The sequence below is a fragment of the Nyctereutes procyonoides genome, unplaced genomic scaffold (assembly GCF_905146905.1).
Source record: "Nyctereutes procyonoides isolate TBG_1078 unplaced genomic scaffold, NYPRO_anot_genome, whole genome shotgun sequence".
NCBI lineage: Eukaryota > Metazoa > Chordata > Mammalia > Carnivora > Canidae > Nyctereutes > Nyctereutes procyonoides.
In genome coordinates, this window is record NW_026574971.1 from 52,127 (window position 1) to 66,452 (window position 14,326).

At 42.8% G+C, this 14,326-nt stretch overlaps 1 pseudogene; it reads right to left on the reverse strand.

Moving 5' to 3' along the window:
• Nucleotides 1-7,819: 7,819 nt before the first annotated feature.
• On the reverse strand, nucleotides 7,820-8,268 carry LOC129508587 (immunoglobulin heavy variable 3-74-like; annotated as a pseudogene).
• Between the last annotated feature and the right edge of the window lie 6,058 nt (nucleotides 8,269-14,326).

Consider the following 14,326-nt stretch of genomic DNA (forward strand, 5'->3'; position numbering starts at 1 on the left):
ACTCCTAACTCTGGGAAATGAACTAGGGGTGGTGGAAGGGGAGGAGGGCGGGGGTGGGGGTGAATGGGTGATGGGCAGTGAGGTGGGCATTCCACGGGATGAGCACTGGGTGTTATTCTGTATGTTGGCAAATTGAACACCAATAAAAATAAATTTATTATAAAAAATAAATAAAATAAATAAAAATATTATTGTATCAAAGAAGATGTGATCTATGTATACAATGGAATATTACTCAGCCATTAGAAACGACAAATACCCACCTTTTGCTTTGACATGGATGGACCTGGAGGGTGTGATGCTGATTAAAAAAGTCAATCGGAAATGGATAAACATTATATGGTCTCATTCATTTGGGGAATATAAAAATTAGTGAAAGGGAATAAAAGGAAAGGAGTGAAGATGAGTGAAAATTTCTGTGAGGGTGACACAACATGAGAGACACCTAACTCTGGGAAATGAACAAGGGGTAATGGAAGGGGAGGTGGGCGGAGTGTTGGGGTGACTGGGTGATGGGCACGGAGGGGAGCACTTGGCGGGATGAGCACTGGCTGTTTCTGTATGTTGGCAAATTGAGCATCAATAAAAAACAAATTTATTATTAAAAAAAATGATGTATTTTGATGAAAGGTATTTTTGATAACAAATGTGGCAGGAAAATTCAGTTTCAATTCTTTCAATCTATGCCTTTAATCAACCTTAATTTTGAATTTCTCGGATGATTCCCCCTGACACTATGGGCTATGTACAGGACTTGTCTTCTGTCTCCAAATCTAACACATTGCAACTTTGAATGGATCACATGCATCAGGAAGACTGCCAGCAGAGTCCACCGACCAAAAGACGCCTGGGTCCACTTCACAAAGACACAGAGTCTTGCCTATAATATTCCTGCAATTCTAAATTTAGAATTTAGCTGAATTTCAGAGGGTTTCAGGTAATGCAGTTCTATTTGTAAGTCTCTAACAACTCAGTCACTGTGTTCCACTGCAGTTAACTCTGTGATCTTCTGTAATCACTTTGATGAGCTTACCTGATGCAGAATGAGCTCATTCAAGCAGAGATTGGGATATAATAAACTCGTGTCAGAATGAACATTTTCCATTGTATACCCTATATTTCTATTTTTCTTGTCCCTCCTAAACTAACAGTATGGTGCTGCTTTGCAACTGTAAGTTTTTCATGAATTCTTTTTACATTCAGATACTATATTCCATCTAAGAGAAGAAAACTATCTACCATGAACCTCTTCTACGGATTTATCAGGTATTTTTGATAACAAATGCAGCAGGAAATTTCAGTTTCAAACCAATTTCAATTTGTGCCTCTGGTCAACCGTAATTTTGGTTTTCTTCGATCAGTCCCCCTGACCCTGCGGGCTGAATACAGGACTTCTGTTCTGTTTCCAAATCTAGCCAATTCCATCTTTGTCTTTTTAATGTTTTATTTATTCATCAGAGACACAGAGAAAGAGAGAGAGATGCAGAGACACAGGCAGAGGGAGAAGCAGGCTCCATGCATGGAGCCTGATGTGGGACTCTATCCCTGATCTCCAGGATCAGGCCCTGGGCTGAAGGCAGCACTAAAGTGCTGAGCACCCGGGTACCCCCCTTTCCATCTTTGAATGGATCAGATGATCAGGAAGACTGCAAGCAGAGCCCACCCCCCAAATGGCCTGTGTCCACTGCACAGAGACATGGAGTCCTGCCAATAATATTCCTGCAATTCTGGTCCTTTGGGAGCATCTCTGCCCTCCTTGAAGCCCCAGTCCCACTGCCAGGTGGTGCATTGCTCCTTATGTCACTTGTTGGATGACCTTATGTGCATGCACCACATATGTGTATAATTACTTCTTGAAACATAATATAATATTAGTACAATACCCAGTAGGCTTGTACAAACAAAAATGAGTCCTCAGGATCCACAATCAGAGTAGGGGTGAAAATAAGTTTACGATACTCTGAAACAAAACACCAGGGTCCAAAGTTCACCTCCAACATATAAATCAGAAAAAATTCACCACACCATCTATAGTATAAGAAAACATGGGAGAGAGAAGTTAACATGTCAGAAGATTTAGGGGACTCGGGCTTGTCACATCCCTGCAAGAGCTGGATAGTTATTGAATCATTTTCGAACATCCATGAAATCGATCAGAGTTGAAAAAACAACAACAGGAAGACTCCTAATAGAATACTGAGCAGGTTTTGGAGTTTGGAGCTGTGTGTGTTGACATTGGGGAGATACAACCATGAGGAGGACAGCAGGAGGGAGGTTGCTTGCAGACGCTACTGTCAAGGATTTTAAGGACAAGAGAGGAACGTATGAACTTGTACAATTCTACTCCTGCGGGGGACGGACCTGGCATGATGGTGCTCAAATGGAAAAATAGGGATATTTCCTGGATCTAAGGACCCCTGAGTGCCAAGAAGAAAAAGTAGCACAATGTGATGCATGGTTAAGAAGGACTGGAACCTATAGACGTGTGAACATTGGTCTGAGTGCACGCGTTGTGCTTTGTTTCCATAAACTGAACGCTGTGTGGTCCTGTGACCTCTATTCTGAAACCAGCAGGCAGAAACTAGACCCTCTCTCGTGACAAGCCCTCAGAGGACGAGCCCAGGTCCACACTACAGAGCCTTTCATATTGTCGTTTAGAGATCCATTCATGTGCCTGAGATACACCAGCCCAGACACAGGTATGGTGAACACATGATTCAGACGTCAACTGAGGACAGAAAGGGCTTTATGCCTCTCCTATGAGGGCTCCCTGAAGACTCCGGGGTGCAAACATTCAATCCCAGGCTAGAGATAGGAGGCCATGTTCATAACGGCTCTCCAATGCAGCCAGGAAGAGTCACAATACCCCAAGACAAGTTTGAACATGGTGGGGTGTGAGCATCTACAGAGGAAACAACACAAACAGCAAATGATAACAATCCACTGCCAATTGCACTGTGCATTTAGACATCCATGTAAGCCCAGCTCAGGTCCAGGGCTGCACACTGCAAGAGGAACTGTGTGCTCCATCCCTTGCTCTATCATCTCACATCTATTTTCTGAATGTTCATGTCTGGGGACAGCTGCTATTTGTATAAATGTTGATGAAATCATCACAGCCAACCAATGCCCTGCTTCTGAGCATTCAGAGCTGCTCCCCTGCCTTGCTGACCATGAGTGGACTTACCTTCCCTGAAATAGCTTCACTGTCATGTAAGTTCACATGTAGACTATGGAATAGGATGGTAGAGCTGTTAGATATTGACATAACCGGGTCATGTTACCTGGTTGTTGCAAATTCCATGACAGAAATGATTGCATTTAAATAATATGATAAAGGCCAAATAAGTCCTGTAGGACCCATGAGGGGTTCCATTGAGGAAATCCTAAAGGGAAACTGATCTCATGTCCAGAGGCAGAGTCACAGATGCAGGTGGGTTTAAATGAGGACACGGGGCACCAAATGTTCATCCAGTGACAAGGGACACACCTAACAGCCATCAGTACAACACAACCCTGTAAGGTGATGGTGAGGCACAAATCCCACTGGGTCATCACATCCTCATCTTCTGGAAATGTTATAACAGAACATCCTTAAACTGGAGTTCCAAAGTGTCTGAGTATATCTGACTCTCTTGTATCATTGTTCTCCTGTTCAGTGTGTCCACTGTGACTTTTTGACAGATACCTATGGTTTGCAACAGGTTAGTCCTAGTTCCAGGTGAGAAATGCACCCTTCACCGGATGAGGGTGGTTACATGATACTACTCACAACAAATACAGCAGGGCCATGCCAGTGCATCCATGTGTCCCTAATGTCTCTGTGTGTGCCATAAAAATCTTAGGATTATCTGTTCATACTCTGTGAAAAATGTCCAGGATGCTTTCACAAGGATTGCTTTGAATAAGTAGAAGGAAAAAAAAAAGAATATGTCGAAGGTTCTGGGCAATGTAGAGATTTTCACAGGATTTATTTTTGTTTTTTTTTAAGATTTTATTTATTCATTTATGAGAGAGAGAGAGAGAGAGAGAGAGAGAGAGAGAGGCAGAGACACAGCCTGACAGAGAAGCAGTACTATGCCGGGAGCCCAACGTGGGACACAATCCGGGACTCCAGGATCACATCCTGGGCCAAAGGGAGGCGCCAAACTGCTGAGCCACCCAGGGATCCCCAATATTTTTTATTTGTTTTAAAGATTTATTTATTTATTCAGGAAAGTCACAGAGGCAGAGGGAGAAACAGGCTCCCTTCCAAAAGCCTGATGCAGGACACTATCCCAGGACCCCAGGATCACAACCCCAGCCAATTGCAGACACTCAACCTCTGAGCAACACAGGTGCCCTGACAATATTCGTTGTTCTAATCTGTAAGCACAGAATGTTTTCCATCTCTTTGTGTCTTCTTCATTTCTTTCCTAAGTTGCCAAACGGGTAGAATCATTTTGGAAAAAAAAAACAACAACAACAGAAACAAAACTACAGCTGGAGGGCATAACAATGTCTGCAGGAAAGCTCTATGATAAAGCCTTTATCATCAAGATAGCCTGGTACTGGCAAAAACAACACATAGACAAATTGAACAGAGCAGAGAGCGCAGAAAGGGACCCTGAGCTCTGTGGGCAACTACTCCTCAAAAAGCAAGAAAAAAATATCTAATGGAGGAAAGACACATCAACAAATGAACCTGAAAAAAATTGTACAGCCACCTGCATAAGAATGAAAGTGGACAATTCTGCTACACCAAGCACAAAGATAATCACAAAATAATGAAATACTGAAATCTGAGGCAGCAATTCATCCAAATCCTAGAGGCGAATTCAGGTAGCAAATTTTTGTCCTCACTTTTAGCGACTGCTACCAAGGCACCTCTCAAAAGGCACAGGAAACAAAGGGAATAACAAACTATTAGGACTTCCTCAAGATAGAATCTGTACAGCAATGCAACAAGCGACAAAATGAAAGGCAGCCTACAGAATAGGACAAGATATTCCCTTAACAAAGTCAGCACCCAACAAAACAATCAATCCAGTCAAGAAATAGGGAGAATACATGAACAGGCTTTTCTCCAAAGAAGACTGACAAATGGCCAACAGGCAGAGGACAAAAATGATCCACATGACTTGTCATCCGGGAAATACAAATGAAAACCACACTAAGATCCCACTTATACCACTCAGAATGGATAAAGTAAAAAGGCCAGAAACAATAAATATAAGGGAGGATGTTGAGAAAGTGGAAGCCTCTTTCATTTCTGGAGGGAATTAGGCTTGTTGAGCCTCTACAGAAAACAGAATGGAATGTCCTGAAAACGTGAGAATAGAGACAGCCCAGGAGCCAGCCATTGCACTACAGGATATTTACCCCAAAGGCACAGATTTAGTGAAACGAAGGGACACTTGTACCTCAATGTTCACAGCAGCAAAGTCCACAACAGCCAAACAGTGGAAGGAGCCTCAGTGTCTATTGACAGATGAACGGATAAAGAAGCTCTGGTCTATGTATACAATGGGATGTTACTCAGCCATTAGAAACGATGAATACCCACCAATTGCTTTGACGTGGATGGAACTGGAGGGTATTATGCTGAGTGAAGTAAGTCAATTGGAGAAGGAAAAACATTATATGGTCTCATTCTTGGGGAATATAAAAAACAGTGAAAGGGATTATAGGATAATGGAAAGAAAATGAGTGGAAATATCAGAGAGGGTGACAGAAGTTGAGAGACTCCTAACTCTGGGAAAAGAATCAGGGGTAGTGGTTGGGGAGGTGGGCGGGGGATGGGGGTGACTGGGTGACAGGCCCTGAGGGGGCACTTGATGGGATGAGCCCTGGGTGATGCTATGTGTTGGCAAATCGCACTCCCATAAAAAATATACAAAAAAAGATGTGCTTTATATATACAATGGGATATTACATAGCCGTCAGACATAATGAATAACATGAAATAATGTTTCCGTCAACATGGATGGAACTGGAGTCATTATATTGAGAGAAATAAATCCATTGCAGAAAGGCAATGATATGGTCTCATTGATATTGAAAGAGACCATAAGGGAAGGAGTGAAACTTAGTGGGGTAAGACTAGAGTGGAAGACAAATCATGAGAGACACTTAACTCTGGGGGAAAAAAATGAGGGTCACTGGAAGGGAGGAGGTGGGGAATGGGGTAACTGGGTGATGGGAGTTAAGGAGTTTACGTGATGTGATGAACACTGAGGGTAGATTGGATGTTGGGTAATTCAATTTAAATAAAGAAAAAAATTACTTAAGCCTGCGCCCCTGTTGGAACATCATACATGAGCTGGGCAGATCAAACAACAGACACTCATTCTCACAGATCTGGTGTCTGGGTCATCTGAGGTCCAAGTGCAGGGAGCTGTGGTGTCTGGGGAGCGCCGACACCCTACCCCGTCCTTTCCCAGTCACCTCACATGGAGCCAGGGTGCAGGGAGCTTTCCCAGTCCTGGTGTATTAATGCCCTGATCCCATCATGAGGCTGTACCTCCTAACCTAAGTGGTCCCTAAGGCTCCACCTCCTCCCCCATCACATGGACATTAGGTGTCACCACAGGGATGGTAAAGGTCACAACCAGTGAACTGACGTCAGCACCTGAAGGTTCCATGAGTTTTGCTGTGGGTCGAAGGTCCTTCAATCCAGCTCCTGTCCCTGAGGATCCTCATGGTCCAGTAGAAGCCTCTGGTCTCTGAGCACACCAAGTACACATGACCTTCAGGACCAGATGGTTCCTTGGGAAGAGGACAGCTTCTATCTGAGAGCTGGGTAGGATCTTGGCCTGTTTGTATAATTATTTAAAGTTTTGTGCCGCTTCCATATATTATTCATCTCCTTTCCATATGACTCAGACACTTGTCTACTGAGAATGACCATGTTTCTCTTTTTTCCTTCCAGTTTTACCCTGGTTTAGTGAAATTCCTCACACCATATCCAGTCTTTATTAACAGGTATCTCCCTGATATTCCTTCCTCATTCTTCTCCTCCACCCAAAGGAAAAGAAATCAAACAATAACCCAAGAGTTCCCTCTTTTGATGCAGTTGGGACACTAACTTCACACAAGCCCTTCCTGGAGCTGGATTCCGTACCCACCACTGGCCCACAACACACACCCAGAGCCAGTGTCATTCCCTGGCTCCATCTAGGCATTTGTGACATGAGAGGCCGGCCTGGCTCTCATCAGACATGAAGGTGAAGGTGATGAAAGGTTATACTCTCATTATTGTGTGTGTGTGTGTGTGTGTGTGTATGTGTGTGTGTGTGTGTGAATGACCTCTGAGTCCACTTTCCTACCATGTCATGCTGGGAATCACTCTCACCCCAGGCTGTTATTAAAATTTTTGTATTATGTCTCTTTTCTCTTGTGTTGATTGGGGATTCCTCTATACCAAGATGTGCAAGACAGCATGTTAGCTTGGGGTCCTGTGATCCACAGTGAGTGCCGCTAGGACTCATGAAAATGTTCAGATGATGTCAATGGAGTTATTTGTAATTGATTAAAATTTGGGTCAGGAAAAGTTAAGTACAAGTAAGTGCAAGTGGTATAGTTCAATTCTAGGTCTCTAATAAGAGACTGAAGAAGTAAACACAGAATCAAGTGTTCAGAGGGACTCCTTGGGGGAAACTGCTCCATGGAGAGGAAGCCCAGACACTGACAGGAAACCTGCCCAGAACCTCCCTCTGCACCTGCTCCTGGGCCTTCAAGACAGAAGTGGTGAGGAGTGTGCACCCCCTGGTGGTCCCGATCCCCTTCCACAGGGAGGTTTGTGTCTGGGCTCACACTGAGGTCCCCTCACTGTGTCCTTCGCACAGTAATACACGGCCGTGTCCTCGGCTCTCAGGCTGTTCATCTGCAGATACAGCGTGTTCTTGGCGTTGTCTCTGGAGATGGTGAATCGGCCCTTCACAGCGTCTGCGTAGCTTGTGCTACTTCCACTACGCTAATATCTGCGACCCACTGCAGCCCCTTCCCTGGAGCCTGACGGACCCAGTTCATGTAGTTGCTCCGAAGGTGAATCCAGAGGCGACACAGGAGAGTCTCAGGGACCCCCCAGGCTTCACCAAGTCTCCTCCAGACTCCAACAGCTGCACTTCACCCTGGACACCTGCAGACACAAGACATCCTGGTCAAACAACTGTCCCACATCCCCATTTTCTCTCACTCACCTCCACTCACAGACTCAAGGTCCCTTGTTCTCCATGAATTACCTTTTAAAATAGCGACAAGGAAAACCCAGCCCAGCACAGACTCCATGGTGGTTTGTCTGTGTTGTGGCCTGAGCACTGAATAGGGTCACCTGGGGATCCTGAGGCTGGGACTGCTCTCCCGGCCACAGGGTCAGGCCTGGGCTGGTTTAATCAGTGGAGGGAGGTCCCTATTTGCATGTCCTCTGACTATATAACCAGCTCTAGACTTACATTCGTGTATTTAAAAGCCAGCACAAGTGTTGCACCACAATTCTACAGCAATTTGTGTAGATGGCCCTCTGACTATATGAAGTTCTAAGCACAGTTCTTTTTGAGTTTCTGCGTGTATTTCCAAAAACACGCATAAACATAGGTCATTTTCTGGGGAAATTTCAATTTATTTGTAAAATATAATCCTAATTATTTATTTTTAGTGCCAATGTAAATTGGATTATTTTGTTATTTTGTATATGTAATTTGTTGTTATTTTGTAGGAATATATCTTTATTTTATTTGCTGATTTTATATCCTGATTTTTTTTCTGAGCTCATGAGTTATTTCTTCTAGTTTTTATGTAAGGTGTTTACTCATAGACTATTAAGATATTGTCATAGAAAACTAATTATTTTCTTTCCAGGTTACCAAGTTTTCTTTTTTTTAAAGTGGTTTTCTTGCTATGTTTTCTGGCAGGTCCTCCAGTTTGGGGCAGAAAGTATTTTCCTCTTGTCTTCAGGATGCATTGTCTGTTCCAATCATGCAGTTGATATAAGGCAGACCTAGAGGAGACAATAAATTCCATTTGGCATGTGGATGACCTACCTAATATACAGTGAGAGTTGACAACTCAAATCAGGACAGGGTGTCTCTTCATGTCTTCCACCCATTTCCGATTGTAGTTTTCACTTTGTGGTTGTTTAGTTTGGTAATTTATTTTTCAATTTTGGAAACCTGCCGTAATCTGGAGATAGATTTGCAAATCTCTTCTCCCATTGTCTTTATTCTTTTGGAAGATGTTATTTGTTCATTCATGAGAGACGGAGAGAGAGATGCAGACACGGGCAGAGGGAGAAGTGGGCTCCCCACAGGGAGCCTGATTCTGGTCTCAATCCTAGAGCTCTAGAACTCCCTGAGCCAAACTCAGATGCTCAAGCTACACAGGCGTCCGTATCTTTTCCAAGTTTTTTTTGTTTTTGTTTTTCAATTTTATTTCTTTTTTTTAATAAATTAATTTTTATTGGTGTTCAATTTATCAACATACAGAATAACGCCCAGTGCTCATCCCGTCAAGTGTCCCCCTCAGTGCCCGTCACCCATTCACCCCCACCCCCCGCCCTCCTCCCCTTCCACCACCTCTAGTTCGTTTCCCAGAGTTGGGAGTCTTTATGTTCTGTCTCCCTTCAATTTTATTTCTGAATTATTTTTCATTGCAGTGCGCTTTGCCAACATATAGTATAACACCCAATGCTCATCCCGTCAAGTGACGCCTGATTGCCCGTCACCCAGTCACCCCTACCCCTGCCAACCTCCCATACCACTACCCCTTCCCAGAGTTCCTTCCCAGAGTTCCTTTCCCAGAGTTAGGAGTCTCTCATGTACTGTCGACCTCTCTGATATTTCCCACTCATTTTATCTCCTTTCCCCTTTACTCTTTTTCACTACTTTTTATATTCCCTTAATGAATGAGACCATATATTCGTTCTTCTGTGACTGACTTACTTTACTCAGCATAATACCCTCCAGTTCCATTCATGTCAAAGCAAATGGTGGGTGTTCTTCATTTCTAATGGCTGAGTAATATTCCATTGCATATATAGACCACATCTTCTTTATCCATCATCTGTTGATGGACACCGAGGCTCCTTCCACACTTTGGCTACTATGGACCTTGCTGCTATAAACATTGGGGTGTGGGTTTCATGGTCTTTCACTGCATCTGTATCTTTGTAGTAAATCCCAGTAGTGCAATTGTTGCGTCCTAGGATATCTCCAGGGGAAGTCGAGAGATTCATAGTATCTAGAACTAGACATTACATTAAAAATATTGAATTAGAAACAGACATCCATTATTCGTGTCTGGTGGTGAAAGTCAGGGGAACAGCACAGGGTAAACATGAATCGTCGAGCTCCAAACTATTCCCTGTAGAGGAATAGTAGCTTCAGATGAATGCCAGTAGACACTTGTTCATGCTTTCTGAGCATCCAATAGCACCTAGTATTAACAGGCCTTTTCCATTAGTGCAGGAAGTCCCCAAACAGGGATGTCATGAGATGATGGGTGTCTAGGCAGGCTGAAAGTGAGGTGCAGGCCTGGTTGAATTAGGGAAGACACCTGTGGTTTCAATTTCAACCCACATGTTACCACAGTGGAGTCATGATGGTTTTGGTTAATTAATATCTGCTCCCAGTTGCGGATAAAATGTATAAATCGAACATATTTAATTTCATAATCCCATATCCCAATGTTTATGAACTTTTGAAGTATAATTTCTCTCTTTCTAACAAAATTAGATGAAAATATCAAAATCACAGAGACATTTTAAAAAAAGATTTAACATATATATTATGGTAGATTTTCTGTGAGTTCTTAAAAATGCCCATTCTTCTTTTGACGTGAGGAGCACTGGGTGATATGCTATATGTTGGCAAATTGATTCAAATAGAAAATATATAAAAATATATTTAAAAAATAGTGTCAAGGAAAACCCAGCTGAGCACAGACTCCATGGTGTGTTGTGTTTTGTCCTGATCGCTGAATGGGTCACCTATTGTTCCTGGGACTGGGGCTCCTCTCCCAGATGCAGGGTCAGGACTGGGCTATTTTATTCAATAGAAGGTTGCCCTTTTATACATGTCATCTCAGTATATACTCAGCTTGGGATCATTTCTGTCAAGCTGTTGTGACCAGATAAGATGTGACTGCCTTGGTATGTTCATATTTATTTGAAAAAACTATGGTTTTTTATTATGTAATATTCCAGACTTCAGACTTTGTGGCCATGTGGTACTTTGTAATTGTATTTGTATATAACTCTTGGTTTGTAGGTGTCATCTTTCCCCATACAGTGATGTGAACATACCCCTTAAATTGTGTCCTTGTGCACATTTTCAGGTGAGTCTAACCCCAGATTCTTGGCCTGTGCTCCTTTCCACAGGACTTACCACCCCTCTGAAACACCTGAATGACAGAATGTCAGGGTTCCTTAGAATAGTGGACCCCGCATGTTTTGGGGATCCCATAATTTAGCAAAATTTAGAATTTAGCTGAATTTCAGAGGGGTTCAGGTAATGCAGTTCTATTTGTAGGTTTTTAATAACTCAGTCACTGTGTTCCACTGCGGTTAGCTCTGTGATCTTCTGTAATCGCTTTGATGAGATTCCCTGACACAGAATGAGAACATTCAAGCAGAGTTTGGGATATAATAAACTGGTCTCAGGAGGAATATTTAGCATTGTATAGCCTATATTTCTAATTTTCTTAATCCTCCTAAACTAACAGAGTAGTTCTGCCTTTCCACTGTAAGTTTTTCATGAATTGTTTTACATTCGTCTAAGAGAATAAAAGTATCTACCATGAATCTCTTCTACGGATTTATCAGGTATTTTTCATAACAAATGCAGCAGGAAATTTCAGATTCAATTCAATTTCAATTTGTGCCTCTGATCAACCGTAATTATGGTTTTCTTAGATGAGTCCCCTTGATCCTGCAGGCTACATACAGGACTTCTGTTCTGTCTCAAAATCTAGCCCATTTCATCTTTGTTTTTTTAAAATATTTTATCTATTAAATCATGAGAGACAGAGAAAGAGAGAGAGAGAGAGAGAGAGAGAGAGATGCAGGGACACAGGCAGAGGGAGAAGCAGGGTCCATGCATGGAGCCTGAGGTGGGTATCGATCCCTGATCTCCTGGATCAGGCCCTGAGCTGAAGTTGGCGATAAACTGCTGAGCCATCCGGGTACCCCCATTTCCATCTTTGAATGAATCATATGGATCAGGAAGACTGCAAGCAGATCGCACTACCCAAATTGCACCTGTGTCACCTACACAGAGAAATGGAGTACTGCCAATAATATTCCTGCAATTCTAGTCCTTTGGGAGCATCTGTGTCTTCCTGGAAGCCCCAATCTCACTGCTAGGAGGTGCATGGCTCCTTTTTTTAAAAAAATAAATCAATTTTTTATTGGTGTTCAATTTACCAACATACAGAATAACACCCAGTGCTCATCCCATCAAGTGCCCCCCTCAGTGCCCGTCACCTATTCACCCTCACCCCCCATCCTCCTCCCCTTCCACCACCCCTAGTTCATTTCCCAGAGTTAGGGGTCTTTATGTTCTGTCTCCCTTTCTGATATTTCCCACACATTTCTTCTCCCTTCCTTTATATACCCTTTCACTATTATTTATATTCCCCGAATGAATGAGAACATACACTGTCCTTCTCTGATTGACTTACTTCACTCAGCATAATACCCTCCAGTTCCATCCACGTCGAAGCAAATGGTGGGTCTTTGTCGTTTCTAATGGCTGAGTAATATTCCATTGTATACATAAACCACATCTTCTTTATCCATTCATCTTCCAATGGACAGTGAGGCTCCTTCCAGTTTGGCTATTGTGGACATGGCTGCTAGAAACATCGGGTTGCAGGTGTCCCAGCGTTTCATTGCATCTGAATCGTTGGGGTAAATCCCCAACAGTGCAATTGCTTGGTCGTAGGGCAGGTCTATTTTTAACTCTTTGAGGAACCTCCACACAGTTTTCCAGAGTGGCTGCACCAGTTCACATTCCCACCAACAGTGCAAGAGGGTTCCCTTTTCTCCGCATCCTCTCCAACATTTGTGGTTTCCTGCCTTGTTAATTATCCCCATTCTCACTGGTGTGAGGTGGGATCTCATTGTGGTTTTGATTTGTATTTCCCTGATGGCAGGTGATGCAGAGCATTCTCTCATGTGCATGTTGGCCATGTCTATGTCTTCCTCGGTGAGATTTCTGTTCATGTCTTTTGCCCATTTCATGATTGGATTGTTTGTTTCTTTGGTGTTGAGTTTAATAAGTTCTTTATAGATCTTGGAAACTAGCCCTTTATCTGATATGTCATTTGCAAATATCTCTCCCATTCTGTAGGTTGTCTTTGAGTTTTGTTGACTGTATCCTCTGCTGTGCCCCTGTATACAATGGAATATTACTCAGCCCATAGAAACGGCAAATACCCACCATTTGCTTCGACATGGATGGAACTGGACAGTATTATGCTGCCTGAAATAAGTCAATCAGAAAAAGACAAACATTATATAGTCTCACTCATTTTGGAAATATAAATAATAGTGAAAGGGAATAGCGGGGATGGGAGAAGAAATGGGTAGGAAATATCAGAAAAGGAGACAGAACATGGAAGACTTCTAACTCTGGGAAATAAACTAGGGATCTTGGAAGGGGAGGATGGAGGCGGGTGGGGTGAATGGGTGACGGGAGCCATGATGTCCTTCCACCGGTAAATGACAAAAAAATTCAAGTGTCCACAGTAACAACTAATTATTTATATTTTAAAGATTTTATTTAATTACTTATGAGACACACAGACAGAGAGAGTCAGAGACACAGGCAGAGAGAGAAGAAGGTTTCATGCTGGGAGCCGATGTGGGACTGGATCTCTGGACTCCAGAATTACTACCAGAGCAGAAGGCAGAGCCCCCAGGCATCTATAACAATAGAGAATTTAAGAGGCAATTAACAAAATCTTATTACATTGACACCGGTTTTAAAAATATACTATGTAGGATTACATATTCTGAAGGAGGCAAAATACAATCCACTAAAAGGACCTACATTGATGAAAGATTTTTAAAAACTCATAAGGAAATGAAAAGGTAATTTTTTCATAGATTTGAACACTTCATAATGTCACAAGACATTAGTGGCCTAGAGATGTAAAGCAATCCTTGTTAATAACTTGTAAAGAACCAAATGTAGGTCTGGAGCTGATGATATATCCAAGGACATGCAAATAGGGCCCTTCCTCCGCTGATTAAACCAGCCCAGCCCTGACCCTGCAACTGGGAGAGGAGCCACAGCCCCAGGATCTCCAGGTGACCCCATTCAGTGCTCACGACACAACACAAACGCCT